This window comes from Pimephales promelas, chromosome 19 (assembly GCF_988280905.1).
Source record: "Pimephales promelas chromosome 19, fPimPro1.hap1.1, whole genome shotgun sequence".
Taxonomy (NCBI): domain Eukaryota; kingdom Metazoa; phylum Chordata; class Actinopteri; order Cypriniformes; family Leuciscidae; genus Pimephales; species Pimephales promelas.
This window is the reverse complement of record NC_142787.1, coordinates 10,181,586-10,197,035: the sequence shown is the minus strand read 5'-3', so window position 1 is coordinate 10,197,035 and position 15,450 is coordinate 10,181,586. Positions and strand designations below refer to the sequence as shown.

General features: G+C 38.1%; 1 protein-coding gene across 2 annotated transcripts in view; it reads left to right on the top strand.

Moving 5' to 3' along the window:
- The window catches only part of ric1 (RIC1 homolog, RAB6A GEF complex partner 1), a 78,321-nt gene that overhangs the window by 3,828 nt on the left and 59,043 nt on the right, over positions 1-15,450 (top strand). The window lies entirely within an intron of this gene.

Sequence of the window (15,450 nt, the reverse complement as noted above, 5' to 3'; positions counted from 1 at the left end):
AATTGTCATTGAGCATTTATAAAACAACAACGAAAAAACATCACAAATAAATAAAACTATAATAATAATATAATTCTTTGAAAATTAAGTGATTTTTTAACTGCAAAAAGTGAAGAGCTCTGTCCTAGGTCTATAGTAGGCTACAGTCCCAATCGCGCACCTGACCACACCACACGCTGCAAAAAATATAACTGCTATCTGCCACATAATGAAAAATCCCAACAAAAGCTCTCGTTTATACAGGCTTTATATTCTTCTTTACTTTCAAAGCTATGGGTTAACTTTAGTCCTGACGATCAAGGCGTTTTAAACAACACTCAAAAAACCCCAAATAACTTAAAAACAATCCTATAATAGGCTGTACCGCGTATAGGTTTATTTTCGTTTTGTTGCATTATTTAGGCTATTTTCAAATGCGTCAAGTGTACAAATAAAAACGAAAACATTAAGAAAACACAATCTATTGAGTCAGCATGATATAGCCGTTAAAAGGCTGCTCACGTCTTTTGCGCGCTCAAGTTCGATTTTAAATGTAGGCGCGCGACTTGCGCGCTCATAATGGCAACGCGATCGCCTCCCTCCACAGTCTTGTCGTCTTTGTTTTAAAATGCAGCCAGACAAAAGATTTATATTTCCTGGACATTTTGTCGACTAAAGCCAAAACAAGCAGCGTTCTAACAGAATGAATACAGCATCCCTTACCGAGCGCGAGCAGCAGCGCAGCCAGCCACAGGTGCGGTTCCCGAGTGTATTATGTGTGTGCGCTAAACTGTGGCGCAGTTACAAAAATAGCCTAAATTAAAGCATTTTAAAGTTGGGGACAAAACATAGGCTAATTATATTTAGAATACAGTAATAAATAACTGATTATAAATGAATAAATATCAAGGAGTAAGTCATTGAAAAATTCCTTCTATTGGTAAAAAAAAAAAAAAAAATGCAACTGGTCGACCAATAAGAATGTCAGTCGACCACGACGGCATCGACCGATTAGTCGACTAAACGACTAAAGTTGACAGCCCTAGTTAAAACACTGTGGTATCAAACGTTCATAGAATTTATAATCTGTTACACAGTTATTTTTTGCAATTAATTTAATTTGTACATTTCAATTTAAGTTGTTATAATACTTTGTGTTTATTGATGTCTTCACTATACTATGTGTTACAAGCTTTGGCAATATTGTAATATGTACAGTCATGCCAATAAAGCAATTTGAATTAGATGGATAGATAGATAGATAGATAGATAGATAGATAGATAGATAGATAGATAGATAGATAGATAGATAGATAGTCAGAGACATAGGCAGAAAGGCAGATAGACAGACAGGCAGATAGATAGACATACAGAAAGACAGGCAAATAGATAGACATACAGACAGACAGGGAGAGAGATTAATAGACATATAGACAGGCAGAGATATAGATATACAGACAGACAAACAGGCAGATGGACAGGCAGGAGCGATAGACAGAAAGGCTGACAGACAGGTAGAGAGATAGATAGACAGCCAGCCAGAGATATAGCCAGGCAGATAGATAGACAGATGGGCAGAGAGTGATAGACAGACAGGCAGAGAGATAGACAGACAGACAGACAGACAGACAGACAAACAGGCAGAGACATACAGAAAGACAGAGACAGATAGGTAGACAGACAGGTAGACAGACCGACAGACAGTTAGATATAGACAGAACGACAGATAGACAGGCAGATAGATAGACAGACTGGCAGAGAGAGATGGACAGACAAGCAGAGAGATTGACAGGCAGAAAGATAGACAGAGAGGCAGAGATATAGACAGAAAGACCGATAGATAGACAGAAAGCATGTGTAATACTATTATTGTTATTTTTTAAATATATGATCTGCGTTTGATTGACACTTCCTAATTAGAACTTTATTGATGTATATTGTATGGAATATAATTGTGGTATTTTGTGCTTTTAATGTAGAAATCGTTCTGTAAAAGCAGCAGGACACTTTGTGTTATAGTGGAAACAGTCCTGTCCTCCTGTTATTGACTGTGACTGAATCCTGCATCACAAGCTCTGTCCTTGTGTTGTTCTTATCTTTCAATCTGTCATATTTACACACAATGCTCATTGTTTTGTTCAGTTCCTGTGTAAGTCTCGTTACTATAGTACAGATTTAGCAGACTCTGTTGATGTTACATTTATATATGCAAAGATTGTGACTGATGTAATCCTGGGAAAATACTTCCAGGTGATCCTATATACTTCCCACCCCTCCTTGCGCCTTCCTGCCATTAACTCCTCGCTGTTCTGGACGGAGTGTGTAGAGTTTCTCAGAAGAGCCCGGGAAACAATGGAATGTGTCTGGAATGTGTTTGTGTGTGTGTGTGTGTGTGTTTAAAACAAGCTCTTCCTCTCCAGCTGTGTGACTCCACCTTTGCACACACACACATGCACACGTTGTCAGTAGTGCTGAAGTCATGCATATCAAAGCGACTGGCCTCAACACGTTTACACGCACACAGACACACACGCCCACACGTCGTCAGTAGTGCTGAAGTCATGCATAATAAAGCGACTGGCCTCAACGCGTTTGCACACACACACACACACACACACACACACACACACACACGCTGCCGTCCCGTCTCAACTTCTTTAACACTGAAGTGTTTCCTGATCTGCTTCCTGTGACCTGAATTAAAGGATATTTCACCCAGAAATCATCATTTACTCATTTGTGACTTTTTGTCTTTCTGCTGTGGAACATAAAATAAAATATTTCAAATTAGAAATTTTGGAACCAAACAACATTATTGCTCCCTAAGTTTTTATTATTTAACCCTTGTGCTTCATTAGATTTTTAACACCGTTGAGTGCATTAAGGACCAAAAATGGCCACATATTAAACATTGCCTAAAATATTATATATTATTATTATTTTCCACTTTTACCAAGTTAAATCTTTTAACCAGCATCAGTCCTCATCATAACTACCAAAAATGTATTCAATTTCAGGATTTTAACCCTTTAATTACCAGTTTTGTTTGCGAAACCATCGATTTGGATAAGAGGAAAAAACACAAAAATTCAATTATTTTCAATAAACTAAATGATGTCATCCGGTGGAATACACTATATAATGCAAATATAATGCTTTTGCTTCAAAATGAAAGGATGTTTGTGCAAAAATCATGTTTCATGTATTACTGACAGCCTCAGATTTAAACAACGTTTTAATGGGTTTCAATGGGCCATTTTTGGTCTTTATGGTGCTGAGTGTTGCTATTTGATCTACACAGTGTGTGTTATACATATTTTGCAAAATGGGATCACATTTTTTACATGTATCCAAAAAGTCACAATTTTGCCAAATGTCATACCATTTGCATTAAAACAGCCAAAATGGTCAAAGAAATTAAACTGCAAAAGACCAAAAATGTCCCTAATGCAGCATAAGGGTTAAACAAAAAATAATTTTTTTTAAAGTACCACAGCAGAAATAAAAAGTCATACAGGTTTAAAACAACATGAGCAAATGATTAAGTTTTGTAGAGTTTGCTTTAATTTCTAATGTTCAGTGCATACAAACTGAGTTCAACATGTTTTACCATGTTTTTGTTAATTCCAAAGTAGGTTTTCCCTTCGGCTTTTGCTCTGCCTTATTCATCATTTATGAGTTGCTTTGGATAGAAGCGTTTGCTGAATGAATAACCGTAAATGTAGATCACTGCTGAAAATGCACAAGAAGTTTTGACGTGTGTGTTTTGTCTTTACACGTTTTCACGAGTCTTCCAGACTTCCTTCCTTTTGTCTCTTCCAGCGCTGGTTCCTCATTTAATGGACTATAATGAAATTGAGATAATTAGATGATATTTAATGTAATGGAGATAATGTGTCATGGCACAGAGACACACAGCGCTTCTGTTCGATTACGATACACACCCCTAGTGTGGTTATGATGTATTCAGGTTCATTATAAATCCACATTTATAAACGCATTAAGCAAACGGATTTAAAAGATGTGAAAACTTTCTAAATTGTACGATAACTGAAGGTCATTCAGACTTTTTGCACACTAGTAATTAAAATAATTCAAAATTTATTATTATGAAATAATTTGAAATCTGCATACGAACATTACAAAGCACACATTATTCTTTTGAAATAAGTAGAATTGATGGACATCGATACTTGAATTTAAGAGAAACTGCAATATTTTTTTTTTTATAAAGACCGAAGCATCTAAAGCCCCTTTCACACAGAGATTCCGGAAAATACACGGATAATGTGACCCGGATAATGTGACCCGGACCCGACACGCGGATAGCTCAAAATGCTTAGAGATAACATGCCACTTGACTCGAAAGTGGCGTGTATGTTTACGCAAAAGTCATGTCATGTTGCACAACCCGTAAAAATCCCGGGAAGACACATGACGTCAGGATGAGACGTGTAACTTACGCGTCAAAAACATGTACACGCGCATACCGTTCCACAAAGCTGGTGAACGATCTCAGCTTCAGCGCGGACAGAGAGGAGCTCCTGGTCTCTGCTCCGTTCCAGTTTGCAGACATTTCTTTGTTGATGATGAACTCAAACTTTCTTCTAAGAGCAAAGAGTTGCGCGAAGGCACGAGCGTCATCACTATGACACACCCCCTATGGCATTGGTCCTGGCTTTTGTTTACACATCGCGCATTCCAGGACTGATCCTGGCAATGTTACTAGGTCCCTAACCCGGGATCGATGCCGGTATCAATCCCGGGTCAATTTCCCGTGATCAATGCGCTGTGTGAAAGGGTCTCAAGAAGACTTATTTTGTATATACAGTTGTGCCCAGAATTAATCATACCCATGGTAAATATGATAAAAAATGGCTGTAAAAAATAAATCTGCATCGTTTATCCTTTTGAGCTTTTATTTAAAAAATTGGCAAAAATCTAACCTTCCTGTGAAGTAAAAGAATTGAAAATGGGGGAGAAATCGCATTATAAAATAAATGTTTTTCTCCAAAACACGTTGGCCACAATTATTCATACCCCTAGAATTTTATATATATATATATATATATATATATATATATATATATATATAATACATTTACATATATATATATATATATAATTTTATTATTAATATATATTCCCATTAATATTTACCTTTTTTAGCACACTAGGGTGACTAGGAACCTGAAATTGTTCAGCTATGACTTCTTGTTTCACAGGAGTTTAAATATGAGGAAGCACAAAGGCCAAATTCCCCGAATCATCCATCACAATGAATAAAACCAAAGAACATGGTTCTGATGTGCATCAAAAGATTGTTGAGCTTCACAAAATACAAAGTGGATGTAAGAAAAATAGCTAAAGAATTGAAAATTAGTAAGAAGCTATCAACTAAAGATGTTACGATTCTGCCAGGAAGAGGATGTGTGTCTATATTTTCTAGAGGATGTGTGGCCAAAGACTCTTCAAGGATCAAAGATGAAGAATTGGAGAGATTAGTTGATTCTTGTGGGTCAGAAATCCTAAAAAATATCAAACAACCCCTACATCACCACATGTTGTTTGAGAGGGTTTCAAGAACAAACTCCAGCATATTCAGGTCAGACACGACTGGATCTTCAAACGGCACAGGGTTCTGTGGTCAGATGAAACTAAAAAAAGAGATTTTTAGCAGATGAGTTTGGTGCACACAAGTATAAAAAGTACCCCATGTGTACAATTTAATATACCATTGGATCTTTAATGTTGGGGGGCCTATTTTTCTGCAGGAGGTCCTGGACTTCTTATTCAGATGCATGGCATTGTGGATTCTATCAAAAATCAACAGATAAAAAATCAAAACCTGACGGGTTCTGATAGAAATCTCATAATGGGTCGTGGTTGAATCTTCCATCAGGACAACGATCCAAAACAAACATCAAAATCAACACAAAAATGTGTTAGGGAGCACAACCATGCCATGACCGTCAGAGTCCCTGACCTGATGAGTGGTCTGAACTGAAGAGAAGAAGCACCAACATGGATCTGGGAATCTGCAGGATCTGGAGAGATTTTGTATGGAGGAATGGTCTCTGATCTCTTGTCAGGTGTTCACCAAACTCATCAGGCATTATAGCAGAAAACTCAGAGCAGTTATCTTGGCAAAAGGAGATTGCAAAAAGGTATTTAATAAAAGGGTATGAATAATTGTGGCCAACATGTTTTGGAGAAAAAACATTTATTTTATAATGTGATTTTTTTTTTTCCCCCCCCTTTCAATTCTTTTACTTAAATGAAAGGTTAGGATTTTGCCCATTTTTTTTTTGAATGAAAGATCAAAAGGATAAACAATGCGGATTTATTTTTTACAGCCATTTTTTATCATATTTACCAGGGGTATGATTATTTCTGGGCACAACTGTAGATGTTTTCTTAATCATTCATAAATTCTACACACATCTTTTGATGTAAAGCAGCAGCACATATAAAGTCACACTTATTATTACACACAATCGCTGGTGAAATGCATGCTCAGTGTGTGTGTTGTGTAATGCTCTGCGATCATATTTCATCTGTTCTGTGTGGGAACCTGTAAGATGAGCGTTGGTGAACAACAACCATCACAAATCATCCTTTACATGCTCAGGTTTACAGTGTTCAGAGTCACAAATCTGGTCAGTGTCATCTTCTGCCTCGACCAATCGTGTGAGTTTGGCGGTTTGACTGACCAATGACAGACAGTGTTTGAGAACATGATTGGAAACAATCATGTTGTCTGCACTGATCTAAACTATGGGGTAAATGGGGTTAGTGATCATATTAACATCAGTACGAGATCTGAGTCTCGGTTTATGTAATGTTTTTACTGAACAAAAGCAGCTTATGATTGTTCATCAGTGGTACGTACATGTGTGCACCTCATAGGTTTCGTTCCACTTCTCTGTGATGTGAATCAGTAAAGGCTTCAATCAAATCATTATTTAGATATTTATTTAGTCATTTAGCAGCTCTTCCAATTTAGCAGGATAGATATAAACGATTTAAACAGTGTATAAATACTTGGGATGATTGAAAAAGAGACACACGGCAAACTAAATAATTTATAAATACAAAATAAGATACACTGGACATAAACAGTGAGGTAGTGCTAAGTGAGTGACAGTGCAAAATAGGACTGTAGTGTTAGAAGGAGACTTGGAGATGAAGCATATTTTTATACATGTATTATAGTTTGGACACACCTGTGAGTTGAATCTTGTATGTTTTGTTTCTGTCTGTCTTCAATGTTGGAGTAATTTGTGAATGGCTGTGATTTATTAGAGGGTTTTAGTGCTCTGAGTCAAATACATTTCAAAATAGATCATGTTGCGTTCACTTGTATGTGACAAGCAAACACAGACATGCAAAGATTTAAATGATGATTAGTACAAGTGTTGCTCTTTTTATTTTTAGTTACAGTGACTGTTTATTCACAACAGAGCAACATGAGGACAGTTGTATGCAAGGAGCGATTGAGATGTTTCTCCGGGACTGACGCACACAAGATTTCACATCCCTTTTTGTTAGTCTTTTTGGTTTCACGTCGTTCAAGAACGATAACTACAGTCAAAATGTATTCAGACACCATCAACATCTCTCACATTATCACAGTTTATTCGCTATAGTTTAGAAAATGGTATTCAAATATGACAAGAACTCTGACTTATTTAATCAGTTGAGATTTAACTGGTTTTGTCCGTCCTTCTGTTAGACTCTCACACACATGAATGATGTTGAATATCTGTCAGCTGTTAAATTTAACTACACAATTAGATAATATCAGTTTAGCTCAACCTGTGTCCAAGCAATGCTTCGTGTTGTTCAGTCTGTGTGTAAAAACATTAGCAATTATAGAAAACACACTTCAGCAAAACATTATCAGCTCAAAGTGGAGGAATAATTTCTCACGGTTTACTTTAATTTGCTCTCCTCACTTACATAATAAACTATAGTGTCCTGCACACACTAGTAAAGAAATATCAAATATTACATCCGGTGTCTGCATTTTTGGTTTTGACTTTAAGTGTCTACACCAGCAGACGATATCTCTGTTTATTAGTATAAGTGCTGCAGTTTTGTCTACTTTTGTCGTTTTTTTTGGTCACTATTAAAGGGTCACTCCACCTCTGGAAAGATGAATGTATTTAAAATGGGTCGTTTATGTAGAAGAAATGTGAAATTATTTTTGAATTTGGAGCTTTCTAGACTAAGAAAAGCCATTTTTGGCTTATGTGGATGAAAGACAACAACTCCCTGAATGCAATTGCTTCGCTGCCCTAGGAGGCCACGCCTACTGGTAACTGTGCAGTAGGTAAACAACAGTCTAAGCTAGTGAGTCTCCGTGATGAGTCTGCCCGAAAATGTGTTTTGAGATCGCCCAAAATGTCCGTGATTCGGCTTTTGCGTTCTACAGTCGCCATTCATCATGTTTACTGTTGTGGCGAGTGGGACGAGTGAGGGCCGTGTGTAGGGTTGGGTATCGTTTGAATTTGATCGGTTCTGATTCCGATTTCTTGTTTTGATTCCGGTCCCCAACGATTCTCGATTCCGATTCTTTTAAGAGGCAGGGTCAAAAAAGTTTAGCTAACCTTGCTAACCAATGGTCTTTCTGAAGGAAATACTCCTTCTGTCACAAATACTCCTTTTGTCACAAATTTAGCATTTTGCCGAGATTTCGTTATTTTTAGAAAAGTGAAGCCACACTTTGGACCGCCGATGTAAGCTACTCATGTTCGACTCGCGTGGTTATGCCAACACTTCCGGTAGACGCTTCTTCGTTGGTGTTGTTCAGCGGTTTCTTCTTCTGGTCGGCGGACTGAGAATATCGAAACTAGGAATCGAAATTTTAACTTTTGAACGATTCCGGGAAAAATGAAAAGTTAGTCCCGGTTCCAATCGATACTCGATTCTCGATACCCAACCCTAGCCGTGTGGAGAACGCCGCGAGTCATGTTTACTGTGGCGAGCGGGATGAGTGAGGGCCGCGTGAGATTGGCGAGGCCAGTGAGTGATTACCGATGAGCGACACCTGTGAGACCTAAGTTACCAGCCTCGTATCTCTCTCAGGAGCGGGAAATTTCTTAGCAATGTTAAAACGCACATCAACCGGTCCCTTTTTTAGCGTTCCTTTAAACACTACATTCATATTCACCAATCAGAATGAATTCTGTTAGATTGAAACAAAAGCTGTGCATGTAAACAATGAATGGCGACTGCAGAAAGCAAAAGCTAAATCCTGGTCATCGACGGCCGGACATGTCCGGGAAAAAGAGGACGGTAACCCCTAAAGTTACTAGTGCTGTGTTTCGATTCAAATTTCAAGAATCGGTTCGATTCCGATTCACAAGATCTTGAATCGATTATCATTATTCGATTCGATCTGATCCGATCTTCGAGATTTAGGTATTTGTTTTTGAAAAAAGCATTTTTTCCTAGCTGTTACCTGAATTACAGGTCTGTAGTTATGCAACATATTGATACTAATAATATTATCAATATGTTGCATAACTACAGTCCTGTAATAATTTATTATAGACATTCAACTGCAAATTAATGTAGTAGCCTATTGATTTGTTGTAAAGAACAATTCCCCTTCCGTGTTGATGCAACTGCTTTCACTAACTTGCACTGGTGTAGACGACTGAGGACGCAGAGGTACTGTATATCAGCAGAAGGATTGCAAGTAACCGCAGTAACCGTGATATTAACGTTTTTTAATAAGGCTATAGGCCTACCCTTCTTGTTTTGAACTTCATGCATGTCTATTGAATGTTAGACAAGTTAATAATGATAACGAGACTGTTTATCATGGTGATGTGTAGCCTAGGCTTCGCACAGACAGTGAATGAGAGAGATCGGCAGAGCGCGTGCAATTACCTGCGTCTGTCTTTGAAGTCATGTATTCACGGAAAGCTTGCCGTGCCGTGTCAAAGAAACGCGAAATAGTTGTCGAATCATCCTTTTAACGTTCACTTTACGGGTATTTACCATAAATGCGCGTCAGCAGCAGCGCTGATCAGCATCCCACAGCACGAGGAAGCCGCGGGGAAATAACATAAGTGAGTCACGCATTGAATCAATGCCATTTGCCCATGCGACGCATTGCTGCTCAGCTGAGCCTTAAGTGGAACTCAAAGTGAAAAATAATTAACTAACACCTTGAAATTGTTTCATTACATCTATTTTAATGAATCTGCTTTTTTGAACGTGTTCGTTTAATGAACGGTTTAATGAATCAAAGTCCATTGTCGTAACAATGTGCGCGCTGAGTGAAGCTTTCAATGCGCACATAGGGATCACTCGCGGCAAGTTAAAGTTCACGGGGAATTTGGGAAAATGTAGGCCTATTAATAAATCGATTTTCTGAGCTACGGATCGATCTTTAGAAATTAATATGAAAATCGATTCAGAATTGGTGAATCGATTTTTTTCAACACAGCACTAAAGTTACTACTCAGCTTTCTCCACAGAACAAGAGCCTGCTAGCTTAGCTTCCAAAAAAAGATGGCTGACACTATGTGTAAGCCCAATCCTCCATATAATGCATCCGTCTGGGTATTCAGTATCTTCATCCATATTTTCAAAAATTTTCTGTTAGTGAAATCAAATGCACTGATCTGTGATAGGTCTGTTAGCGCATTAGGTCCAACCCCCTATGGGCGGGTTTGAAAGGGTGAGATCTAGTGCTTGTAGTCTTTACAGAAATCCCCTTCTCTTACACTTCCTCCTACAATAATTTAAAATGACGATTTTTGCGTCATTGTAGGAGGAAAAAGGTAAATAGCAGATTTCTCTCATCTCAGGGGAAAATAAGAGAATGTTGCATGACCATTACCATTCAATAGTATAACTGGGTTTCTAAGATTGGAAAGCTTAATGCAAATGGGTGGAGTGTCCCCTTAACCCTCTCATTATCTTCGGGGTCTTTTTAACCCACAAATGACTTTTACTCAAAAAAAAAAAAAAGTTCTCTTTGTCCAAATGGTATTAAACTTTCTAGATCTACAAAAAAAAGAGAACAAAGTAATGATATTTGTTTTTATTTTAGTGTGAACACTAGTTGTCTTCGGGGTCCCTGGAGACCCCGTATAGTAAATATACAAAATCAGAAACAATGCAGAACACACAGAAATAAAGTGGCACACTTCAAACAATGCAAAAAAAACATCCACAATGCACGCACAAGCACACACACACACACACACACACACACACACACACACATAGAGGAATACATTTGTAAGGCCTTACTATGCATACACTGCAGTGCACCGATGTAAAAACACCTGCAGTGCACTGTAAACGAAACTGTATGAGATGAGACCACCAATTATTGTTCCTTTTTCGTTTTTTTCCCCATTTTTAAAAAAAAAACTAAATTCAGTTTTTTTTTACTGCTGTATGATCATTTGTTATTGCTGTTCAGTTCATTACATTTTTTTATGTTAATGTCATATAATTTTACTCATTATGTAATATAACTGTTAATTTCTGTTCTGTTAAATGATAATTTAAACAATTCTCTTTGTGACATCTTGTTCAGGTTTGATTCTAATCATAATTTAACATTATTAAGAAAAACTATTATGTGATTTTATAATATTTAGATATGAATTCAACTGGAAAAACTTGTGAAAAGGTATATTTTGATTTGGCAAATAGCATATAGTGGAACTCTATAAAATCTTACATTAAACCATGTAAAATTATCCATGTTATCTCCATGAATGAAAGTTAGAAATCTGGGTCTTTTATAAAGTTAATTTTACTTAAAATTCTGTTGTTTTTTTTTTACATGAATTTAAAAGATATCATAAATCCTCCCAAAACTGTACAAATGTTGAGTAAAAACATTAATACACAGAGAAAAAAAATATATTTGTGTAAAAAAAACAAACAAACAAACTTTTATTCTGTTACAAAATTAAAAGTTATCGTCTGTGGTCCCTGTAGACCCCAAAGTTAACTAGTGTAGACACAAATGAAGATAATTAGAGGGTTGAAATAGTCTGATCATTGCAGTTTGATAATAAAGATGAAAAGTGCATGTTTGTCTGCTATATGTCATCTGTGGTGATTATGGAGGTTCAATTCATGTTTATTTGTATAGCACGTTTTCCACATTACAAATCGACTGTTTCAAAGCAGCTTTACAGAAAATGCATGTTGCAAATATTACATCAGGTTGAAATGGTGCAGAAATATATTTTCACGATTTAACAAGCATGATTGTATCATAGGACAGGAAATAACGTGCTCTTTGTGTAAGTGTGTTGAATTCAGATCGAGAGTGAATTTAGTACAGCAACTGTCGTGCATTACACTCTCGGTCTGTTATGTTACTGCTTATGATTTACATGCATGATTTTTGATGCATTTTCTAATTTGTCAGAGCTGTTTATCTTGCTCCATTTTAGTCAGGCTATATGAGAAGTAGCGTCACTGAGTGCTTGACTTGCCATAGAAAAACATTTGCACCCACTATTAGTGTCATTTAACTACAGTTTTACGTAGCAACGTGACGTCAGTCTTTGGATAATGTGAGTAATTCAAGTTAAAAATGTACCATCTCTGGTTGCTATAGCTACAGGTGTTTTATCAAAATAAAGTCGTCCTGGATCCGCTGATGTATGACGGTAAATGCAGCTGTCAATCACAGACACTTGTTGTGAATGTTTCTCTCGTGTGGAATCTGAAGCCTGTCTGACCTTTCGTGACCCCTGAACGAAACACTCATGGAATGACCTTCACACACACACACGCCGAAAGCAAGCACATTCTGTGACGTTAGTGTTAGTTTTACACACATGTGTGTGTTGAGGTTTACAGCTCCCTGTTGGCAGAATGAAACCAGCACTTTGCTTCCATTTTTGGGTGTTTTTCTCTGTGGCCGAGCGCTGATCTCTTCCGCACGTATCCGTCTCTCATTTCTCCTGATGGGTTTCCCTGCTGCTCCTCATTTCACTGGGAGAATGCGTTTCATGCGTTTCTGTTCATCTGTAGAATAAAAAAAGACAAACGCACACGATGAACGACGTTAAACTTTTATTTTTCCTCTGTTAGATGATTCCAAGTAATAATTGCGCATCATACTACAGGAATATTCTTGATTTCATATGCATGCAGTGAACACTACACAAAAATGACTTGGATATATTTCTGTTAATCTTTAAAGGGTTAGTTCACTCGAAAATTAAGTTTCTGTCATTTAATTATTTACCCTCATGCCGTTCCAAACCCGTAAGACATTTGTTCATCTTCAGAACAGAAATGTACATTATTTTGTATTTTATGTATTTTACTTTCCGAGAGGTTTCTGTCCCCACATAGACAGCAACATCATTGCACTGCATCCCAGAAGGGTATTAAAAATAGTCCATGTGACTCCAGTGGTTCAACCTTAATGTTATCAAGCGATGAGAACTTTTTGTGTGCAAAAAACGCTCAAAAATAACGACTTTATTCAGCAATTTCTTCACTTCCACGTCATTCTCCTATGCTGTTGACATAGTGTTACAGCGTAGCGTTTTCTGGTTCTACGTTAGAACGCTGGCTCGCTATTGGCTGACGCTTGTCATGCGAGTACCACGACACTAGCGTGTGATGCTAATGCAGCCAATAGCGAGCTGGCGTTCTGGTGTAGAAACAGGAAACGCTGCGCTGTTCACAGTACGAGTACGTCAACAGCATAGGACAATGACGTGGAAGAGGAGAAATTGTTGAATAAAGTTGTTATATTTGTAGTTTTTTATTTGCCATAGGCCGTAAAGACATATGGGCGTAGTGTGTGTGACGTCACGTTTTTGAAGCCCAAAGTGGTCGGAGCCGGCCGACACCATCTTGGCCACGCGTCACTCGTGGATAACCGGAAATGTGCAGCGAGGCGGATTAGCTGAGGTGACGTGATGCTAACGCTTGAAGATAAACGCTAGTAGTGACATCAGCGGCAATCCACCTGTCACTCAGTTGGCCATGCCCTTAATTATGCACAAATTTAAGGCTTAAAATATTTTAAACGGATGAGTTCATTCATCCTCCTCACATTTTTCATGAAGGACAAAATTATCTAGACCAAAACCACTTTTTGCACCAGACTGTAAACATGGTTATTTCCGCTAAAGTTGGCCATTTTAACATGCGGGTTTACGGGATTGAGTCTGTTCTGCCGCCGGCCTCTAGAGGCCAGTGGAATCTAATGGAGCTCTTCCACCGCTGGTTCGACTCGGGGCGGTTCGGCTCGCTTCGCTTTCCACTGCGTGGTACGACTCGGCTCAGCATGGCACGGCTCGGTTCACTTTAGCTTGGTTGCTTTTTCACTGCAGTTAGTACCGCTTTAAAGTGGGTGGGATTATAGACTGATCGATAACAGCGGTGGCTGTTACTGGCTATTTAAATCCAGCAGGTTTGGTTACTCGTGCCGATGTCTATTGGTCGCAAATACAATGACGCTGGTACTGACGATTCTGTCGGACCAATCAGTGATCTGCAGTGTTTCACGTCACGTTTAGTACCGGTACGGTACGCTTGGAAACTCAACAGACCAGGTACCATTTAAAGCGAAGCGAGCCGCACCGTGCCGTACCGTGCAGTGGAAAAGCACCACAAGTGAGCCGTACCGTACAATGCAGTGGAAAAGCGCCAAAGCGTGCCGTACTGAACCGTACCGTACCATGCAGTGGAAAAGCGCCATAACTCACTTCAGTGTTGATTCGAGAGCGAGACGGGAAGGTTTCTGCCTGGTTTTTGCGCCCAAAAAATTTTCTCGCCGCTTTTCATTTAGGTTGATCCACTCGAGTCGCATGGACTATTTTAACTATGTCCTATTCCTGGATCAGAAACCTCTTGAGTTAAAGTTTTATTTGCCATTTGTACCAGTACAGCTAGTGCAAGTATAGGATTTTTTTTGTAGCAAAGCTCATTGAGTCAATATTAAAAAGTCAACATAAAAGAACTAACAGAACTACGCACAATAAATAGACTTTGAGAAGGTTCAGTAAATGAACAACGGTATAAACCTACAACAAACAAACACAATAAAGATGTGGATTTGAAGATCTTGGATTTCATAAAAAATAGCTTCTTTTGTGATCCGAAAGTAAACGATGGTTTTGCGTTTGGAGTGACATGAGGGTCAGTAATTAATGACAGAAAACTAACCCTTTAATATATCGCCTGGCTTAATTCTGGATGTCTTGTTATGGTCACATTCTCATAGGTTGTTTTGGAGTGTTTTAGGTCATTACTGTGCAGTTGCTAAGTGTTTTTGGTCCATTTTTTAGTCTTAGCATCTGATCACTTACCAGCACACTGTCCTCAACACCTACTGATTATTGACTTGTACATTAGTCAAGTTAGCTTTATTTATATAGTGCTTTGTATAATACAGATTGTTTCAAAGCATCTTTACTGAGATAGCAGGGAAATAATGCAATGTCTGTTTTCAGAAGA